Source organism: Rhinatrema bivittatum, chromosome 4 (genome assembly GCF_901001135.1).
Source record: "Rhinatrema bivittatum chromosome 4, aRhiBiv1.1, whole genome shotgun sequence".
NCBI lineage: Eukaryota > Metazoa > Chordata > Amphibia > Gymnophiona > Rhinatrematidae > Rhinatrema > Rhinatrema bivittatum.
This window is the reverse complement of record NC_042618.1, coordinates 207,872,307-207,895,179: the sequence shown is the minus strand read 5'-3', so window position 1 is coordinate 207,895,179 and position 22,873 is coordinate 207,872,307. Positions and strand designations below refer to the sequence as shown.

At 45.8% G+C, this 22,873-nt stretch overlaps 1 protein-coding gene across 5 annotated transcripts in view; it reads right to left on the bottom strand.

Moving 5' to 3' along the window:
* Nucleotides 1-17,020, bottom strand: part of RBM6 (RNA binding motif protein 6) — a 483,691-nt gene extending 466,671 nt beyond the window's left edge. The window contains exon 1 of one of the 5 annotated variants that reach the window (XM_029599637.1): nt 16,778-17,020. The gene's annotated coding sequence lies outside the window, so the exon portion shown is untranslated. The remainder of the gene's footprint in view (nt 1-16,777) is intronic. The other 4 variants (XM_029599633.1, XM_029599634.1, XM_029599636.1 and 1 more) reach the window with 4 other exon arrangements.
* Between the last annotated feature and the right edge of the window lie 5,853 nt (nt 17,021-22,873).

The window sequence follows — 22,873 nt, the reverse complement described above, 5'->3', positions numbered from 1 at the left end:
GTACCTCCAAATGGGTGCTCTTGTCCTCCCTCTTTCGCGCCGTCTCCATTCCCTCCGTTGGACCTCAGGTCTAGCTCCTCACTCCTCTCTGCTCCATGAGATCGCGATGTTTGCTCGATCTCCACCTGTGTCTTGTCCTCGGGGTGGAGATGGCATTTCAGGAGCCCCGGGGCTAAGCGAGATCAACTCTGCCATGGGAGACACGCCGAGCTCCTGGCGCACTCCCTGCGCAGCCCTCGCTTCCGGCGTCCTCGGGGTAAGTTTGAAAAAGCTCTCAATCCTTAATTGCTGGTTACCTTCCTCAATAGGTAAAATGTTCTTAAGGTTAGCTTTGCGCTTTGTATGAGGCATCAGAAAGGGTCCAGCAAAGCAAAAATTTCCAGGAAATCAGTAACACGTCCAGAGAGGTCTTACGCCTATCTCAAGCAGCGGCCATCTTGCCGGATTTTGGGTTTTAAGTCCTGCAGACATTGAAACAAATATTGCGTGATCGCAAACTGATGTTGCTGAATCTTTGCGTTCATCATGCCTGATTGATAGGCCCGTTTCACAAAGTCATCGAGGTATTTGGAGTCATGTCCAGGCGGGGTGTTGGAATGTAGCCTGGACTTGCGCGCTTTCTGCATAGCAGATTCTACCATGATGGATGCGTGAGGTAGTTGAACTTGTGAATAGAATGGTGATTGTCTCATCCGCTAATTAAGTTCCGACTTCCTGGACATCGAGGGTCCAGCCAGTGGAGTCTCCCATGCCCTTTTCATCAAGGTGTCCAGTACATCATGCGATGGAAGAGGCACCGATTCCACCAGAATGTCGAACACTTTCAGCAGGCCTAGGATCCGGCAATTTTCTTGTCTCAATATTAAGAATTTGACCTATCCTTTCTAAGAACTTTGAATAGGTCAAGTCCTCAGGCGGTGATATTGGTTCCGGCTGGTCCTCAGGAGGGTCGGACGGATAACCAGTGGAAGACCCAGGAGATGAAGAGATTTGAGAGCTGACTTGTGAAGACCGAGCCGGTGATGTTGGAGCAGGAGCGGAACTTCGAACAGGGGACAGTGGCACCTGAGGAAGAGGTTCTGTTGCCAGTGGATCTTGATCAGCAACTGTGGACAAGAATTTTGCCAGAATAAGTGATATCTGGGACATCGCCTGTGATGCTAAAGCCCCTTGGGATGGTGCAGACGGCGGAACTATTGAGGGTGGAGGATGTCTGTGTCTCCCAGATTTGTCTCTGGGTAGAGGATCTCTGCGTAGATTTTTAGGCAAGGGTTCTTCCAGCAGAAGGGGAAGAAAATGGATCCTCACCTACAATGAATAGTGGGGAAGGTTCCCTGCGGTTTTTATGTCCAGATATGTGCTTTTTTGGATGTTTATGCTTCTGAGTCGATGGCTAATGAGAAGAGTCAGAAGTGCATCGGATGCTTGGAATGGGAATGCTTCACTCCTTTAGTATGGACCTTTTTCCTAGCACTGGATGCGCCAGATGTTCCGCTGCGTCAGATGCTTTTGCATGGGTGCGGTGGTGCTTCGGTGCCGGTTGACGCGGGTTTTCCTCTGAGCTGATGGTGCGTCGCCCACTCCGTGCGCCGATGATTTTTTCTTAGTCAACGCCGAAGCACCTTCCGAAGCCGCTCGCAGTCGGTCCAACTCCCTTGACACCCGAGGGGGTGCAGGACAGGACCTTGTGGAGTCATCCGAGGGGGCATAAGACCCCGACGCAGCCCTCCTTAAAGTTTCGATTTTTGCGGCTCTTTGATGCTGTGCCCTGGGGAACATCCGTCCGCAGGCAGCACAGGTTGATTGGTTGTGCTGGGGCCCCAAGCACAAGTAACAAGAAACATGTCTGTCTGTGACAAACATGATCTTTCCGCAGTCGCAGAATTTAAAACCTTGTCGAGGCATATTTGTGAGAATGATGAAATTCTTCAGGCAATTAGTCCTAACTACCTTACCAGGCTGTTTTTCACACTTTTTAATCAAAATAATTTTCCTGTGAGGAAATCACTCGAGGAGACAGAGAGCTCCGTGGCTGTTAGGCTTACGGAAAAAAAATGGACTGAGGAGACTTCACACAGGGGAGGAGGAGGTGCCAAGCAGGCACACACTACAGCAAGACTTAAGACTTTACTTTGAGAGCTCTGCCACCTACAGGACAGGAGGGATGTTCCAGACAGACAGCATGGCTAATTCAGCTGCTCATCTACGTGAAAAGGTACCTTTCAAATGGTAGGAGGTAATAGGATGTTTGATATTAATATAATTTTTACATTTTTAATATAAGATAATTCTCCTGATGCAGGCACACAGGAGTGCCGAAATGCTGCAGCATTGGGAGATTTGTGATATATCGAAGGAATATTGAAGCGGACACTTGGTCACAATGAAGGAATACTGAAGTGAATACTTTGTCATATCAGAGGAATATATTTGCACCATGGCAGCATTATGACGACAATTGCTGAGGAAATTGGTGAAAGGTGACAGACTATTTTTGAAAAGTAAATTGTGAGCCATAGCATTGGGAATGAGATTCAAATAATATTAGGATGGCTGAAACATTGAACTATCAGGCATTAGTGGTCTATAGCCACTATTTCAATCATTGGAATGTGGAAAATTGCCCTCACCAGCATTTATGGGACACGCCTGTGAGTTCTCCTGATCTTGGAAATAACTTATGGAGTGTAACAATCCTAAGTACCAGTCAGTTTGGAATTATTTAACAACTTCCAATGGTTTTTGGTTTGGTTTTTTTTTATTCTATCTTTATGCGTTTTACAAAATTACAAGATAATCTTGAAAGAAAATACAGAGAAAATCTAATAATTGGAGAAATTACTTACTTGATAATTTCGTTTTCCTTAGTGTAGACAGATGGACTCAGGACCAATGGGTATAGTGTACTCCTGTTAGCAGTTGGAGACTGATCAGATTTCAATCTGACGTCAGCCCCTAGTACATATACCCCTGCAGGAAGTGCAGCTCCTCAGTATTCTTCCTTGCAAAGCATTGTGGATATATGTGTGACTGACTGACTGATTGATTAACTTAATATGATTAACTTAGATAACTTTTGTTAGAACGTTAAAAACTTGATTAATTGATTAACTTGACCTGGTTGGTTGACTATAGCTGGAGACCGCCAGTGTGCCCAACCGGAAAGCGTCGACACCCGGCAGGGTGGATGCCCTAGGGAAATGAAGGCATGGCTTACCCTTGAATCGTTGAAGGACCATGTATAGTGGCAGCCGAGGGTGGGCTGCTGAGTCCATCTGTCTACACTAAGGAAAACGAAATTATCAGGTAAGTAAATTCTCCATTTCCTAGCATGTAGCAGATGGACGCAGGACCAATGGGATGTATAAAAGCTACTCCCGAACTGGGTGGGAGGCTGCCCGTGGTCCATTCAGGATTGCTCTTGCAAATGCTGTGTCCTCCCGAGCCTGAACATCCAGACAGTAGAATCTGGAAAGGGTATGGATGGAGGACCACGTTACCGCCCTGCAGATCTCGGCAGGTGACAGCATTCTAGTTTCTGCCCAGAAACCGCCTGGGCTCTGGTGGAATGGGCCTTGACCTGTAGAGGTGGTGGTTTTCCCGCTTCTACGTAGGCCGCCTTGATGAGTTCCTTGATCCAGCGGGCAATGGTTGCCCGCGAGGCCGCTTCCCCTTGCCTCTTTCTGCTGTGAAGGACGAAAAGGTGGTCTGTCTTTCGTACTGGTTCCGACATTTCCAGATATCTGGATAGGAGTCTGCCGATGTCGAAATGGCGCAGACTACGGACTTCTTCCGACTTCTTCAAGCCGGCCATCGCAGGTAGTGAGGTGGTTTGGTTAAGGTGGAAGTGTGAGACCACTTTGGGGAGGAAGGAGGGAACCATGCGTAGCTGAATGGTCCCCGGGGTGAGTGAGGAATGGCTCTCGGCAGGACAGGGCCTGTAGCTCTGAGATGCGGCGGGCCGAGCACACGGCCAGCAAGAACACAGTCTTCAGGGTTAACAGATGGAGGGACAGGCCTCGGAGGGGTCTGAAGGCGGATCCCGCTAGGAATTCCAAGACGAGGTTGAGGTTCCACCGGGGCACTGGCCACTTTAGTGGTGGGCGAATGTGTTTGACTCCTTTCAGGAAGCGTGATACATCTGGGTGCGAGGCTAAACTGTCGACCTCGCTCCTGGAGCCGTAGCATGACAATGCGGCCACCTGTACCTTGATGGACAGACCCTTCTGTAGTCCGTTCTGTAAGAATTCCAGGATCACGGGAACTTTAGAGGAACGTGGTTTGACATTGTGGTCTTCGCACCAGACCTCAAAGACTCTCCAGATCCTTATGTATGTTAGAGATGTGGAGAACTTGCGTGCTCGGAGGAGAGTATCTATTACTGCCCCCGAGTATCCCCTCTCTCTCAGGAGGGCCCTCTCAATGGCCAGACCGTAAGAGAGAATTGAGCTGGGTCCTCGTGGAGGATGGGACCTTGTTGTAGCAGGTCTCTGTGTGGAGGCAGGGGTAGTGGATTCCCTGCCAGTAGTCTTCTCATGTCTGCGTACCAGGGTCTTCTTGGCCAGTCCAGGGCCACCAGAAGAACTAGTCCCCTGTGCCGCTGAATCTTGTGAATGATTGCGCCCAGCAAGGGCCACGGCAGAAAGGCGTATAGCAGGGTCCCCGGTGGCCAGGCCTGTACCAGGACGTCGATCCCCTGGGACTGCGAATGCTGCCTGCGGCTGAAGTATCTGGGTAATTGAGCGTTGGATCTGTTTGCTAGAAGATCCATGTCTGGAGTCCCCCACCGATTCACTATCATCTTGAATGCTGTGGGTGACAGCTTCCATTCTCCTGGGTTTAGACTTTCCCTGCTGAGGAAGTCTGCCGTGGTGTTGTCCTTCCCGGCGATGTGGACGGCGGAGATGTCCTGGAGATTTGCTTCCGCCCAAGCCATCAGAGGGTCTATTTCTAAGGACACCTGTTGGCTTCTGGTTCTGCCCTGCCGGTTGATGTAGGCCACCATCGTGGCGTTGTCCAACATCACTCTGACCGCTTTGTCTCGAAGTCTGTGGGCAAACCACAGGCAGGCTAATCTGACCACCCGTGCTTCTAGGCAGTTGATGTTCCACCCCACCTCTTCTTCGTTCCACCGCCCTTGGGCGGTTAACTCTTTGCAGTGTGCTCCCCACCCGTGTAGTCTGGCATCTGTGGTGAGCAGGGTCCAGGTTGGGGAGGATAGTCTTGATCCCCGGCTCATGTGGCTGGTCTGTAGCCACCACCTTAGCTGGGTCCGGACTCTGCCTGGTAGTGGTAGATGTACGGAGTAGTTCTGGGATCGTGGGCTCCACCGTGATAGGAGTGAGCGTTGCAGGGGCCTCATGTGAGCCCGCGCCCATGGAACCACTTCCAGTGTGGATGCCATTAGTCCAAGGACTTGCAGGTAATCCCATGCTGTGGGACGAGGGGCGCTCAGCAAGGTCTGGAGCCGGTCCCACAGCTTTGATCTCCTCGTGGGGGTCAGGCTGACCTTGTCTTCCTTGGTGTCGAATCGGACTCCTAGATATTCCAGCGACTGCGAGGGCTGTAGGGAGTTCTTGTTTGTGTTGACTACCCATCCCAGGCTTTCCAGTAGAGCTATGACTCTGCTGTTTGCTTGGTGGCTTTCCTCTGGTGATTTTGCTCTGATCAGCCAATCGTCCAGGTAAGGATGAACGAGGATTCCTTCCTTCCTGAGTGTTGCCGCCGCCACTACTATTACCTTTGTGAACGTCCGGGGTGCAGTGGCTAACCCAAAGGGTAGTGCCCGGAACTGGTAGTGATGATTCAGGACCTTGAAGCGTAAGTAGCGCTGGTGGTCCTGATGAATTGGGATGTGTAAGTAGGCCTCCGACAGGTCCAGGGATGTGAGGAACTCTCCTGGCTGTATTGCACGTATGACCGATCGTAGTGTTTCCATGCGGAAGCGTGGGATCCTTAGGTGTCGGTTGATCGACTTGAGGTCCAGGATGGGCCTGAATGTACCCTCTTTCTTGGGTACGATAAAGTAAATGGAGTAATGTCCAGTATGTGTTTCCCGAGTAGGTACCGGGGTTATGGCCTCGAGGTCCAGAAGTCTGGTCAGTGTAGCTTCCACTGCCGCCCTCTTGCGGGGGGTCATGGCAGGGAGATTCCACGAACTTGTCTGGAGGGGTTCGAAGGAAGTCCAGGTAGTACCCTTCTCGGATGATGGCTAGAACCCACTTGTCCGAAGTTATCTCGACCCATCTGCGGTAGAATAGGGTTAGCCTGCCCCCTATGGCTTCTTCCCTTGGATGGGTCGGCTGAATCTCATTGTGGGGTGCGGCTGGGGCCTGGACCCAAGCTGGTTCCCCTCTTGTTGTGTTTGTTCCGAAAGGACTGGTTCCTGCCCTTAGGGCGGGGCGCTTGATAGTTATTCTTGTAAGGGTTGAAGCGCTGTGAGCTTCTGCCTCTGGTGGACCTGGGAACGGGACGCTGGTTTCTCTTCGTCTTGTCTTCCGGCAGACAAGGTAATGGGGAGTCGCCCCATTTGTTAGCCAGTTTCTCTAGTTCGCTGCCGAACAGGAGGGATCCTTTGAAGGGCATTCTCTTGAGGCGTGTCTTGGAGGAGGCGTCACCCGACCATTTTCGAAGCCAGAGTTGTCTCCTGGCTGCCACCGTAGACGACACTCCTCTGGCTGCTGTGCGCACTAGATCGGAAGTCGCATCAGTGAGGAATGATAATGCTGATTCCATGTCTTCTCCCGGGGTGTTGTTCCTGGCTTGGGATAAACAGGAACGTGTCACCACGGTGCAGCAGGCCGCAATTTGCAGGGACATGGTTGCCACCTCAAATGCTTGTTTCAGTATGGCTTCCAGGCACCGGTCGTGTGCATCCTTGAGCGCCGCTCCTCCCTCCACTGGGATGGTAGTGCGCTTAGCGACCGCGCAAACTATGGCGTCCACTCTAGGGCACGCCAGAAGCTCCTTAGTTGCTGGATCCAGGGGGTACATGGCCGATAAGGCTCGACCCCCTTTGAATGAGGACTCCGGCACGTTCCACTCCAGGTCAATTAGCTGTTGTGCCGCCTGTAAGAGAGGAAAATGGCGAGAAGTCTGTCAAAGGCCCTCCAGCAGGGGGTTCATTCTAGGTTCCCCCGGGGTGCCTTGGCCCGGGATAGCGAGTTCCAATAGGCATTGGGATACAAGGTCCGGAAGCTCATCCTTTGAGAAGAAGCGTCTCATGGTTCGGTGTGGCTCTGTCCCCGAGGGAAGTTCTCCCTCCTCAAGGGGCTCGACTTCTTCCTCGGAGAAATCCGTGTCCCCGTAGGTGGGGCTTCTGGGAGGTGGGAGCCTGTGCCTAGGCCTCGAGGGTCCTGGGGCATGAGGGTCTTCCGGTGTCGCATATGGCTGGTCCGCCCGGGGTTCAGTCTGCATCTTGACAAAGGCGTGAATCCCCTTAAATAACTCTACCCAGGAGATCGATGCTGGGTCTAAGTTGAGGGGCGCCGGTTCCCTGGGGGTCCCCGTCTGTGTGATGGACTCACTGGGGCCTGCTAGGTCCGGGGTGCCCCCTGATGAGCTAGCACTGGGCTCTGAGTGGGACTGGCCCTGACCTGGATCTCCTAGGGCCTCCTCACAGTGTGCGCATAGGGCGTCTGCTTCCTCGCTCTGTGCGGCTCTGATGTGGAATACTGGGCAGAGGCCTTGAGCTTTTATTCCTATTTCTGGAGGTGCCATTTCTGTGGACACGTAAGTTCTTATGCGCTCCATTGCGTCTGATATGTGCGCGCAGGTGTGCGCCTAGCCATAGATATGCGCCTTGTACTGTGCCCTTAACTTGTGCGCCTAAGAATATGCGCACAAATAATTTTGTGCGCTTAGCTTAATTTGTGCACTCGGATCGGGTGGCGGGCGGAGCGGCGAACAAGGCTAAGATGGCGACCTCCTTGGAGGGTCTCCAAGTGGGCAGACCCTGGAACAGCCGGGGCCTGGCCCTGCTAGGGTGGATCAACCCGGTGGCACAGATTCCGATCGCCGACCTCCTCCTCGATCTTCGGAGACCGGATTAAGTAGAAGATTTACACCTTACCTTGTCTTCGGCGCTTTCCGTTTTGCTCCGGGCGGACTCCGGCTGCGGGGGTAGAGGGCAAATACCTTCACCGCCGCGCTCGAGGGGATGCACCCGCTGCCTCTCAGCCTCGCCCGAGATCGGGGGCTAAGTCCTCGCCGCAATTCAGCCGCCGGACCAAGGCTGCCTCTACGCCACGCCCGAGGATTCAGGGGCTAGTCCCTGCCGCGAATCGGCCACCGGACCGAGGCTCACCTCCGAGGGACCACAGAAATCACCTCGGGAAACTCAACTGGGGGAGGGACCCGAGGGTATCACCGCAGGAGTGCGGGGCTCGTCTTCAGGTAGGTTTCTTCTTTAAATTTCGGTTTTGTTCTTTAAATTTTGGTCTAACGCTCTGAGAGCGTGCAGATAGTCCCTAACTGCTATGGAGACGGAAAATACTGAGGAGCTGCACTTCCTGCAGGGGTATATGTACTAGGGGCTGACGTCAGATAGAAATCTGATCCATCTCCAACTGCTAACAGGAGTACACTATACCCATTGGTCCTGAGTCCATCTGCTACACGCTAGGAAAACAGAAGTTTTTCAGGCAATTTCTCAAATTTTCTCTGAAATAAAGTCCACAAATTGGAGGGAGGAAATTACACAACCTAAAGAAATAGTTATACAAAACAAGAAAATCCACTGTAGAATACGGAGACTAATTTCTTTACGAGGAACTTGATGCTTCTAAACTGGTTCCTACAGGCGTCACAGGAGTCTTCCCTATTATAAATTGAGTCAGTTGGGGAGGGTCATAGAAAATATATTATTGGCATGCTTTATCATGCATTTACACGGAAATTTCAAAAAACAAAAGACCCCACCCCCCACCTGCAATACTTGTGGTCTCAGCAGGAGGAAAGCTTTCCTCCTCTTCTGAGTCTCATGTGAGACATCTGGGAATACTCTTACATTACAACCTAAGAATACATCATTTCTGTACGACACAGTCTTAGTAACCACTCTTTGCCTGGCTCAAGAGCGAGAGTCACTATCAGCGTTGCTGGTACTGCTAATTCAGTGTTCGATGTTTCCAAAATCGCCGATATAATTAAAGACTATTCCTTCTTCTTGTTCTGCAGATCTTCTTAATTTAGGAAGGTAGAAAGTCTTTGAAACTGATAGTATAGCACTTTCTACTATTTGCAATATTTCCATTAGGTATTATTTAAAGCTTTTCTATACTGGCATTCATGATACAATCATATCATGCCGGTTTACAAACAACAGGGGGTGCAAAAACTTTGTTCTTTTAACCAGTGCAGAGGAAGCAAAAAAGTTACATTATAACAGGGTTGTTGAAACTTGGGGAGGAAGGAGACAAGAATAGACAAGAATAATATAATCTTTCTTATATATATTTCTTAAATATCTCTCTAGGAAAACTTAGGGGAATTTGTGGAAAATTTATAAATCTCAAATTCTGGTTTTTAATCATATTTTGCAAGTTCTCCATTTTCATAGACATTTTTTTCTCTTATCATGGCAGACTGAACCTGTTGAATTCCATTTAGTTGCTCTCTATTTGAAGATATTTGTTGTTCCAGGTCACAGTGTTTATCAGCACTTTATCTTCCAACTCTTTAACTTTTGCATTTAAGGGTAACATTTGTTGTAATTTATGTATTTATTTACGATTTTTTTTAATATACTGGCATTAGTGTGCAAACATCATACCGGTTTACATTACAACTGAAAGATTGAAAATACAATGAACAGGGGAGAATAAATAATTAAGGAGATACAGAGGTACAGAAAGTGCAAAAAGAAAAAAAAACAGTAGCAGTAAACGTTAAACAATAAAGCTATATGCAACAGTGAACTTATATACAAGGGCATAATAAAGAAATTGAATAAAGGGGTCTTCTGAAGATAACAGGGTGATTTCTAATCTTAATGACGAAGTCTTTATTAGAAGTGTATGTAAGCAAGTGTTGAAGGGGAGAGGACTAAGAAAGTGGACTATTCTGGGTAGGCTTGTCATAATATAGACATTTTCATCTCCACAATAGTCTCCCAGATAGTTTCTAACGAGAAAACTGTTGGTCTTACCACCGTCAGTAATCTCACTTCAGGGAAATCTCCCACGGCGCTTGAAGGCACTCTCAGTACTGCATCACTTTCAACACCGGCCTGCCCTGATGAAAGTCCTGGGCTCCCTGCCGCGGTTGCATCTCCATTGGACTCCTCGGTCAGGCAGTGTTCCCCTCAACTCAGGAGTGCTTCCCCCAGCAGCGGGATTGGTCGGTGGCGTTCCTTCTGCAGGGCTGAAAGGAGATAACGAGCCAGGGAGAGAGGGGAGCTCCACTTCCCCTCCTCCATTCTCCAACGGCTGCAGTCCCGCTCTCAAGACTCTGCGCACAACGTGTGCATTCATTGGACCAGAGATGGGCATCGTCGGGGGGGGGGGGGGGGGGCGCAGGGTAAGATTCCCCTCTCTGCTTTCGCTTCCTCGCCATCAAAAGTAAGTAAAGCAAGAAAGAAGTTTGCTCTGTCCGCTTGAGCTCAACCCCGGGCTGTACTACCATGCAGCCATCTTGGATCCACCCCCCATCCAACTTCCAAAGGCTTTCTAATGAAAATAATACCAAGGATCTCCTGCCTACATGCTGTTATTAGCAATATATAGGAAGATTATTATTGCTTTCAATTATTGGAAGTATAATTTATTGAATGAATGAGAGGATGAGTGGTGTGTATGTTTAGAGAGTTTGTATGGTTTTATGTACTGGGATGGTGTGAGAAATTGATGAATTTAGTAATTTTTGGTCTCAATTGAATTTTGCTATAACAATTTTAACAAAATAATTTTTGTAATGTGATATATGTCGTGATATTATGAATACATTAGTTATATTAAAGTCTGTACTTAAATTTATAGATTGTGTTTATTGAAATTGTTCATTCCGTAGAGTGATTTGATGATTTACCATTCACCTGGCCAGAATGAACAGGCAGACAATAAAATGCTAACAAGGAGCTAACAAAATTAGCAACACAATGATAATGAGCAATTTCATTTACTCCAGTATTAGCATGTCTTGATGTGACATTTACCCAGTTAGGATGAAGTTCCTATATGAAATAAATGACTACTTCATGGAGCAGCAGGTAAAAAAGAACCAACATGGCAGGGACCTATTTTAGATCTAACCCTTAGTGCAGTGACAGCGAACTCCAGTCCTCACGTGCCAAAAACAGGTCAAGTTTTCAGGATTATCCACAATAAATATATATGAGATAGATTTGCATGCACTGCCTCCCACTGTATGCAACTCTTTCTCATGCATATTCATTGTGGATATCCTGAAAACCTGGCCTGTTTGTGGTACTCAAGGACTGGAGTTCACCATCACTACCTTAGTGGAAACATAGGATTTGGTGTGAGAGGTTAACAGTTTTGAGGCCACTTAGCAATACTGATCATAAAATGATCAAAACAGACTTGATAATTAGAGGGAGAACACTATGGAAATCATTGCGATATCATTTAACTTTCAAAAGGGAGACTGAGAAAAAGAGAAAAATGGTTAGGAAAAAAATGAAAGGAGCAGCTGCCAAGTTTAAGAAAATGTATAGCCGGTATGGACTTTGCTTAAAAATACCATCCTGGATACTTTCATAGTTGGGGTCCATGAGAAGTCGGGCACCTCCAGAACCTGTTCCTTTTACATGGGTGGGGATGGGGAAACAGAAGGGGAAGAGGAAAAGGGAGAAAATTTGACTATAGTCAGTCAACTCAGGTTTCGGTCAAGGTTGGTGGCTTATATAAATATGTTCTTCATATACTGTGCTGCTATGATATGAATCTACTCTATATGTGAATGTTTTCAAGCCAGCTATGTATTTTGTTGCCAAAGGTTTAGACTGCAGAATATGTCAACAACCTAGAAATGAGGAAGGGGGGGGCATAAATTGGAAAATGCTGGACTGTTACAAATTAATGTGCTATATGCTGGTTGATATGTATACGAAACCAATGCATATTGGACATGTGTTTGCTGTTCTTTATTCAATAAAACAGTTTGAATATAAAAATACCAGACCAGATGTATTCCACACATTACAAAAGGCGGAAAGAAGGCTAAACAACTACTGGCATGGCTAAAAAGTGAGGTGCAAGAGGCTGTTATAGATAAAAACCTCTTTAAAAAAATGTTAAAAGAGATACAAATGAAGAAAACAGGAAAGAGCCTAAGCACTGACAAGTTATATGCAAAGCCCTGATAAGAAAGGCAAAGAGAATTTGAAAAAAAGCTTGCCATGGAAACAAAAACTCATAAAACCTTTATCAGGTACATTCAAAGGCAGAAAGCCTGCAAGGAGTCAGATGGACCACTAGATGATCAAGTGGTAAAAAGGGCACTAAGAGAAGAGAAGATAAGGCCATAGCGGAGAGACTAAATTAATTCTGTTTCAGTCTTTACTGAGGAGGATACAAGGGAGATACCCTTGCAAGAAATGATATTTAAAGGCGAGATGATTCAAAGGAATTGAAACAAATCTCAGTGAACCTAGAAGATATAAGGAGGCAAATTGACAAGCTAAAAAGTAGCAAGTCACCTGGAACAGATGGTATACATCCCACAAAGTGTCGAAAAAAAAATGAAAAATGAAGTTTTAGCCATTCTATTAGTAATTTGTAAACTATCTTTAGAATCGCCTACGGTACCTAAAGATTGGAGGGTTACCAACATGACGCCAATTTTTAAAAAGGGTTCCAGAAGTGATCCAGGAAACTAAAGACCAGTGAGCCTGATGTCAGTAAAGGGCAAAATGGTATAAATATCATAAAAAACAAAAATTACTGAACATATAGATAGGCATAGTTTAATAGGACAAAGTCAGCATGGATTTAGCCAAGGGATGTCTTGCCTTATCAATCTGCTACATTTTTCTATAGGTGTAAATAAGTATGTGGATAAAGGTGAACCAACTAAAGTGTTTGACAAAGTCCCTCATGAGTGTCTTCTGAAGAAGTTAAAATGTTATGGGATAGGAGGCAATGTTCTATTGTGGATTGGGAACTGCTTAAAAGAAGAAAAAAAAAACAGCAAGTAGGGCTAAAATGATCAATTTTCTCAATGGAGAAAGGTGAACAGTAGAGTACCACAGGGATCTGTTCAGGGACCACCACTTTTTAACATTTATAAACAACCTGGAAATGGGAACAACGAGTCAGGTTATCAAATTTGCAGATGACACAAAATTATTTAAAACTGTTAATTCTCAAGAGGATTGTGAGAAATTGCAAGAGGACGTTGCAAGACTGGGGAAACTGAGTATGCAAATGGAAGATGACATTTAATGTGGACAAGACAAAGTGTTGCATATAGAGAAGAGCAATCTAAAATACAGCTACACAATACAATGTTCCACATCAGGAAAATGATCTAGGTGTTATCATATATAATATGTTGAAATCTTCTGCCGAGTGTGTGGCAGCAGCCAAGAAAACAAATAGGATGTTAGGGATATCATATATTGCCTCTGTATAACTCCATCTTGAGTATTGTGTGCAATTTTGATCAACGCATCAAAAAAGATATAGCAGAATTAGAAAACGGTACAGAGAAGGTCAATCAAAGTAAAATGGATGGAACAATTCCCCTATAAGGAAAGCCTAAAGAAGTTAGGGCTCCTCAGCTTGGAGAAGAAACTGCTGAGGGGAGAAGAGAGAGGGCTATAAAATGATGAGTGGATCGGGTAAATTCAAATCAGTTGTTTACGCTTTCAAAATGTATAAAAACTAAGGGACACAAAGTTTCTAAGTAATATATTTAAAACAAAATAGGAGAAAATATTTTTTTACTCAATACATAATTAAAATCTGGAATTCATTGTCAAAAGAGCTATTATGAATCTGGAATTGACAATGAATTTGGAATTCATTGTCAAATGTAGAGCTATTAGAAGTGTAGCTGGGTTTAAAAAAGGTTTGAACAAATTCCAGGAAGAAAAAAGTCCATAAACCATTTTTGAGGTGGACTTGGGAAAATCCACTGCTTATAACTGGGCTAAGCAGCATGGAATCTATCAACCTTTTGGGATCCTGTCAGGTACTTGGGACCTGGATTGCCACCGTTAGAAACAGGATACTGGGCTTGATGGAGCTTTGGTTTGACCCAGTATAGCAAACCTTATGTTCTTATGTTGTGGTCAAGACATCTAGCATAGCTGCATTTAAAAAGGGGTTTCGACAAGTTATTGAAGGAAAAGTTCATAAACAATTAGCCAGGCAAACTTCAAAGATTCACTGCTTAACTCTGGGAGTGACCAACAAGGTATGGATCTACTCTTTGGAATCTGCCAGCTACTTCATAGTGACCCAGATTGGCCACTGTCAGAGACAGAATGATGGACTCAATGAACCTTTGCCTGGATCCAGTATGGCATATTTTATGTTCTTGAAAATGTTTTAATTACTTAAGCATTTTTGATAGTGCCTAAGAGCCAGGGGGATATTTTTTTTTATAGCTTTATTTCTGTATGGTCCTTCTCCTCAAAATACTCCCTTGCTCTGCACCCAACAGCACCTGCTACCACTACTTCCCTTTTCGGCCACAATGGCTACTGCCCTTTATGGCTCTAACCATCACTGCTTCTCCTGGTCTCTGCTATTTCCTCACCATCACTGCTGCTCCTCCTGTTCCTTGTCATTCTACTGTCTAGCCAGTTAATCACTGCTCTATTGCTGTTGCCTCTTCCTGGCTGCAAGCACCAAATCATAGATGCAGGCTAAACTGCCAAAACATGGCCATGTCAGGTTTTACCTAATTATTTATGGTGTACTTGCACTTCTATGGGATCTTTATAGTTGATATTTTTCTTACATTTATTCTTGTAATAAAGATTTATTACCCCAAATATATCTGCAGTTAAATCTTTGGTTTATGTGAACCAGGGATGCCAGGATTCAAATCTCGCTGCTGCCCCTTGTGACCTTGGGAAAGTCACTTAATCCTCCATTGCCTCAGGTACAAACAGATTGCGAGCCCTCTGGGAATACAAAAAGACCTACGGTACCTGAATGTAATCCGTTTTGAAGTGGCTAAAAAAGCAGAACATAAATCAAATATATAATAATTAATTGAGGTCAATTCACCTTTATTTTGTGGCTGGCCAAATTTCAGATGTCAGATCGACCTGGCTCCCAGGTTTTTTCCATTCCTAAGAACCTGGGAATTGTCCTTGATCTGTCTGTACATTGTAATTTTATTTTACTGTTACTATCATTATGTATTTTATTTTAATCATTTAATATATTTTTTAGCAACGTGTGCATAGCATCATGCTAATAAAGTTTCCTGACTCTGTAACCATGGGTGCCTGATACTCCACAGATATAGAGGCATGTCTTTATATCCAGTAATAGGTGCAAAACATTCTCTCATCCAACTGTGTCTTTAGCTGTACACCAAAAGACTGTCTAAAAATCATAATTTAAGAGGTAATAATCAAACCATCTGCATTTATGATTTATTTTTTATATACCACACTCTACAAACAATGTTGATCAGGGAGGTTTACAATATAATATTCACAATGTTAGATAGGATAAATATAAAATCAAATAATATAACAAAATATAGAATAAAAAATTTACAGAGGGGAAAAAAAAAACAAAACCATTTACTTCCAGACATGCCTCAGTATATTAGTCTATGTTGACAGAAAGCATTTCATCCTGTCTTGCCCAAAGCTTTTTTTTTTTTTTTTTTTTTTTAAAGAGGTGTGTTTTTAAATTTTTTTTAAAACTCTTTAATACTAGACATTAAGCGGAGAAAGTCAGGCAAAGCATTCCAGAGAGTGTGGGCCCAGCAATAGAAAAAGCATGCTTTCTAGTGAGATCAAGACTAGCTATCTTAGTAGCAGGGATGTCTAGAAGATTTTTATTTGCTGAATGGATGTGTCTACCAGGTCTGTAGACAAGTAAGATTGTACATAGCCAAATAGAAGAGTTATTGCATATTGAATTGTGAATGACTGTGAGAATGGTGCAAAGACCACAGATACTTTCTACCCATGGGGCTACTAGCACCGATAAAACAAAAAACTATTCACATAAATTTACTTTGTCTCAGGAAAAAAGCACCTGCAGAGATCTGTGCCTGCTATTTCTGCAGGTACTTTTTCCCCTTGCAGATAACATGCATGATTTGAAAATGCCATTTAGGCGTATTATATGAACGCCTCCAGACAATGCAGGTGAAATTACACATTGTTAATAAGCATAATTTTACCTAGATTTAAGGCGGGCAATTTTCACAGTCCATTTCCATGGGTAAAATGGCTTTATTACCCTCCCCACCAGAAAAGAACGTTTCTATAAAATCAGATGTCCGTCTAAAAAGATCTTTTAAGTGCAGCAGCATAAATACAATCTTTGTTGCAAAACAATATCCAGCAAGGGAGGAGAAATAATAAAACTGTGACAGCTTTTTGCACCAACCCCAGAGACACGGAGACAGAAAAAAAAAAACGGACAAAGAAGGAGAAACTTGGAATTTCCTGCTCTGAAGCCCGAGGACAGTGACAGTCACACATAAGAGCGCGCCCTGGCGCAGCGCGAGCTTCCCGCTCCAACCCCAAGTAGCGGGACTGTTTCTCTTCTTTAGAGCAATTAGTAGGTTTGTATTGTTACCATTATTATATTATTAATATTTTTATATTCGTACTTACAGTTTGTGTTCGTATTTTCAGTTTTATCGGTGTGATTATTTCTCACCTCAGACGCCGTTTCTTCGCAATAGGCCTCCCAAGCTTCCTTGCTCCTTCCGCAGACAAACCGGAACTTCCGGTCAGCCATAGCGTTCCTACAATGGCTCCTTACGGCATGTCGGGAATTGTGGTATTTCAAGTCCTAGGCAAGTTCTAGTAGATTATTGGGGGCGGTAGATCGCAAAATGGGGGATGTGTGACGAGTTCTGCACAAGGCGAGAAGAGTAGTGAGCCGGAATATTTTACGGCGAGGCAGTAATGGGGAGTAAAAGAAAGAACGAGTGCAAAGGAGAACATAACATAGCAACCAAAGCTCCCTCCACGATAAGGTTACTAGAATTTTGGAGGGCAAATCTGGGATGCGTGGAGATTCTTCTCAGTTTGGGGGCGATGAGTTCCCCTTAGTTGCAGAGGATTATTTCTATCTGGCCCTTGGCAATATTACTTCCAGACAGTCTGGGATTACTTCCACTGGACAGAAAAAAGAATCATGTGACAACCATATTTGTGGAACACACGCGCAGTCTATAATACTTTTGGAATGGGTCCCTAGGTTCTTAATATTGGCTAATTAATATTCTTTTTCAGAACATAAAATAGTTTCCCATCCTCTGGTGTTTCCAGTTTTACTTTCTGCTCTGCTTTTCCTTCTTTTCTCATCTTCTGGTCCAGGTCCACTGCCTGTTCTTTCTTTTGGCTGTCTCTTGTCTTGCTCTCCTTCCTTTTTATTTCCAGTTTCAGTTGTTTCTTCTTTGTCTCGTCCTTCCTTTCCCTCTCTCTTCTGAAACTTTCCCTTTCCTTGTTCTATCACTCTCTCCCTTTCTCTTCACGTCTTCTTGATCTCACCTCCTCCCTTTGTTTTGTGGGAGGCAAGAAGATAACAGCAGGTGAACAGGGAGCAGGAAGAAAAGAGCAAGAAAGCAATGGACAAAAGAGGAGAGGCAGCAGACAGGGAAGGATAGGGAAGCACTGAAAGGGAGGGAGTGAAGCGAGGAACAGCAGAAAAGGTGAGAAGGGAGGAAGAGGCAGCATTAGGAAGAAGAGAGAGGGGAGGAAAGGGTGGCATGCAGCATGAGACAAGGGGGTCACCGTCAGGCAGGAGAGGGGTGGCAAATTTCAGCTGCAGACCTTGTCAGGCCTGATCTGGCAACATGGGTCATGTGGGCAGGAGAGAGCATCAGGTCAGAGGCAGCAACATGGGGCACCAGCTTTCCAACACCCTCTCTCATTTTCTTCCCATTTCGGAGACAAGGAGTTGTTGGCTATAAAGATGGCTTTCAAGGAATGGAGGCAATGGTTGGAGGGGGCGCAACACACAATTACGGTCTACACAGACCATAAAAACTTGGAATACCTTAGCAAGGCGTAGCGGTTGAATCCACGTCAAGCCCGCTGGTCGCTATTCTTCAGCCGCTTTAATTTTGTGTTACGCTACCACCCGGCAACCAAGAACGTTCGTGCAGATGCCCTTTCCAGATTATACGAAACGGAAGACACACATGAAACCCTTAGCTATATTATAGATCCAGCTAAGGTGTTACTTGCTACTACGGAGACTGCACCACCAGGGAAGACGGTGGTTTCCCTTCGTCCCAAAGTACTCTCTTGGGCACACGATTCTCTTACTGCCGGTCATCCTGGAAGAGCACGTACCTTGGAATTATTATCTCGTTACTACTGGTGGCCCCATATGTATCGGGATGTGCGTGCTTACGTTAATTCTTGCCCGAAGTGTGCCCAACAAAAACCATTACCTGGCCGGCCATGGGGCCTCCTCCAACCCCTTCCACCGCCTCAAGAATCCTGGACCCATATATCCACTGATTTTGTAGTGGACCTCCCTCCTTCCTCTGGAAATCAGGTAATATGGGTTGTGGTCGACCAATTTTCAAAGATGGCGCACTTCGTTCCCTTGCCCAAATTACCATCCGCCCCGGAGTTGGCTGGACTCTTCTCTCTTCACGTGTTCCGCCTTCATGGTCTTCCACTCCTTATAACATTGGACAGAGGCCCACAATTTACTGCCAAATACTGGGGTGCGCTGTGCAAGAAATTTGGTGTACAGTTGGATTTTACCAAAGCCTTTCTCCCCCAAGGGAATGGGCAGGCTGAATGGATCAACAGAGGATTGAAGATGTTTCTCCGTCTATTTGTGAACGACCGCCAAGATGATTGGTCCATGCTCTTACCCTGGGCCGAATTTTCACATAATTCCCACATACACTCTGCTACTGGGAATTCTCCGTTCCAGATTGTCTACGGCAAGCAGCCACGGCCTCCCCTTCCTCTATCTCTTTCTGTCGCCTCTCCGGCAGCTCACCTTTCCGCACTACAGCTGCATGAACTGTGGGAGGTTACCAATGCCAAACTTCTACGTGCGGCCGAAACGGCCAAGCAGATGGTGGACAAGCATCACTGACCTTCTCCACTGTTTAATGCGGGAGTCCGAGTATGGCTCAGTACATGCCATACACGTCTCCGGGTTCCATCCATGAGGCTCGCTCCCAAGTACGTTGGACCTTTCTTCATCAGTAAACGCCTGGGACCTGTAACCTATCGCTTATGGCTTCCAGCCAGTCTTCAAATCCATAATTCCTTCCACGTCTCATTGCTGAAACCGTTGATTTCCTCTTCGTTCCATGCTGCTCCACCTCGACCTCCGGCTGTGGCATCGGAAGATGATCCGATCTATCAAGTACGAGAGATTCTTGATGTCTGTCGTAACCACAGAAGATAGGAATATCTGATTTCATGGAAAGGCTTTGGCCCGGAGGAGAACTCATGGGAACCATCAGTCAACATCTTGGACCGGGTTTATCAGGATGCGTAAGATGAAAGTGCTCCAGCACTTTCATCTAACGCATCCTGATAAACCCGGTCCTTCCAGGAGGGGGCGTAAGGGGGGGGTACTGTTGTGTTACCTGGCCATGGTAACCCCCTGCCAGGACCCCTACCTTCGCCAGTTCGCTGGAGCGGGACCCCTTCCCAATGCAGCAGATGACGGGCGGGCCGCTGCGCGATTTCCCCGACGTCCCTACTGGCAGCATCGGGGAGAGCGCGGCAGGCCCTGCCTCTTAAAGGGGCCACGGCACGAAGACCAGGCCGGCCCCAGAAGATGATGTCAGAATCCAGGGAGATTTAAACCTCTCCCCGGGACCCAGAAGACACCTTGCAACGAGGTTCCTGTGTTTGTTTCTTTCCTGTGCCTAGTGAGTCTCCCCTGGCTTGTATTCGGACTGGTTTTTGGACTCTGCCTCTTGCCGCCTGCCTTGATCTTTGCCTGGACTCTGACTCCGCCTCTTGCCACCTGCCTTGACCTTTGCCTGGACTCAGAATCCACCTCTTGCCACCTGCCTCGACCTTTGCCTGGACTCCGACTCTGCCTCTTGCCGCCTGCTTCGACCTTTGCCTGGACTTCGACTCTGCCTCTTGCTGCCTGCTTCGACCTTGCCTCCTGCAGCCGGCCTTGGACCCTCTGCCTGGACTCCGACTTTGCCTCCTGCAGCCGGCCTTGGACCCTCTGCCTGGACTCAGACTCTGCACCTTGCCACCTGCCTCGGAGTTCTGGTTGTATCCGCTCCTCGGGGGCTTCCTGATGCTTCCAGGCTATCCGCTCCTCGGAGGGCCTTCAGGCAGTGCTGAGGGACGCTTTCTCCAATAGGGCGGTTGCCCCTACCACTTTCCGGAGATGTGTTCCTCGGGGTTGTTCCTCGATCAGTTCGATTCCTTCGCTCCGGACTAAGGGTCCACATCAGTACATTAGCAGAAAGAAGATAACTCAAGGACCAAGAGGAAATAAAAAAAAATACAGTGAAACAAAGAAAATAAAAAAATACAGTGACACAAAGAAAATAGAAAAATGTGCCTAAACATGAACGGTATTGAAACAGTTTGGATGCACTCTCTGCTGCACTTTAAGGGCAATTTTCAAAATTCTTTACACAGATAAAAGGGCTGTCTTCAAATTGCCCACCTGCTCCATGGGTAAAAGGATTCGTATGTTTGCATACATTTACTTGGGTTACAAAATGTGCATCTTTTTACCCGCATTGAGAGGAGGCATTCCGGAAGGCGCAGATAGGGTGGGGAATGCAGCAACAACTACAGTTTTGTATTTGAAGGGAATAGTTACTGACAGATCCAGGTATAAATCTCTATGGGTACTTTTTCACTACGCAATTTTTTAAAGAAAATATACATGCTTTCCCTTTGAGAATTGATGCAAACTCCACAGGTAAAATATCCCAGACCTTTAACTATCCATAGACATTTTAAAATTGCTCCTCAGATGCTTTCCTGTAAAACCTTTGTTGAATTGGCACCTCCACAAGGCAAAGAAAATCCTAGGGAAGCAATAGGAGAAAAGTATCCCTGAGAAAAAACTTTTCAATCATTTTTTTTTTTTTTTTTTTTTTTAATTACCACTAAACTTTTAACTAGCTGCAAGGAGCAAATTACACCAGGAAACAGCAGCAAATCCCAACCCAAGAATATTCTTCTCTAATAGGAGAATGAAAGCTACTAGATTCAGCATCTTGAAAAATAAAAAAGTTAAGTAAAAGAGAGAATTTAATACTGATGTACAGAGAAGGAACCCATTTCGATACACTACTCAGGATAAGGACACAGATGAAATTATAAGCACCATAAATATATACCACAGTACAATGGTGATGATCCAAAGCTAAATATATACCAAGGTGATGATCCAAGAAAACAAAGCTAGTCCAGAGAAGTTTCAACAACATTTTAAATACACAAGAATCATACCTCAGATGGAAAGGAGTCTGTAGAATCAGGAGTCATGATCTGAAACTCTAAGGAGACTTGGGAACAATGTCAAGAAATATTTCTTCATGGAAAGGGGGGTGGATGCATGGCATACCCTCCCAGTAGAGGAAGTGAAGTCAAGAGCAGTAATGGAATTCAAAAAGATGTGGGATAAACACAGATCTCTAATGGCTAGAGGATAGAAATGACGAAAAAGGGCAACCTTTATTAATTTTCGGTATAACATTTCTGAATGGGGATGACCTGCATGGTGCAGCAGTTACTACCTTTATCACAAGGCACAGAGGTAACCCACATGGAGCAGCATTTACTACCCTAAACATCTTACTGGCCAGACTGGATGAACCACTGGGTCTTTATCTGCTGTCATACACTATGTTTCTATGTAGTTCAAAACTCTGAAACAGGCAGTAGCAACTAACATAGAAACACGATGGCAGAAAAAGATCATTGGGCCAATATTCAACCACGAAGAAGCTAGTTAAATCAATTGGATATAGTTATCCGGCTAATTTAACGGGGATATTCAACAGCATGGATTTAAATCCAGTTAGTGAGCACTAATCACTAAATTAGGGAAAAATGGAAAGAAAAAAAAGAACCATTTTAAAAACAAAATCAAGCAAGAAATGACACAAAATAAAAACAATACGAAAAAAGAACACTGCACACCCCTAGTATCCATCACACCTCTAGTATCCATAGATACAACCCTAGGTACTCTCTCTTCTTCACTGTGTATATATATTAGAGATGTGAATCGTGTGCCAGATCGTCTTAACGATCAGATTCGGCTGGGGGGGGGGGGGGAAATCTGATCGTTAAGATATGTGAATTGGAATCGTTTCCGATTCCAATTCACATCGCCAATTTCACATCGCTAAAAAAAAAAACCCACCCGACCCTTTAAATCGACCCCACCCTCCCGACCCCCCCAAAACCTTTTAAAATTTACCTGGTGGTCCAGGGGGGCCTCGGGGAGAGATCCAGGGGGGCCTCGGGGACAGATTTCCCGTTCCCAGGCATCACCTGTTCAAAAAAAAAAAAAATGGTGCCGATGTCCCTTTGCCCTTACCATGTGACAGGGTATCCGTGCCATTGGCTGGCCCCTGTCACATGGTAGGAGCACTGGATGGCCGGCACCATCTTTAAAGATGGCGCCGGCCATCTTTACTCATTAGCCTCTATTATACTATAGGGCTAATTTTTTTAAAGGTTTGGGGGGGGGTCGGGAGGGGTCGATTTAAAGGGTCGGGTGGGGTTGGT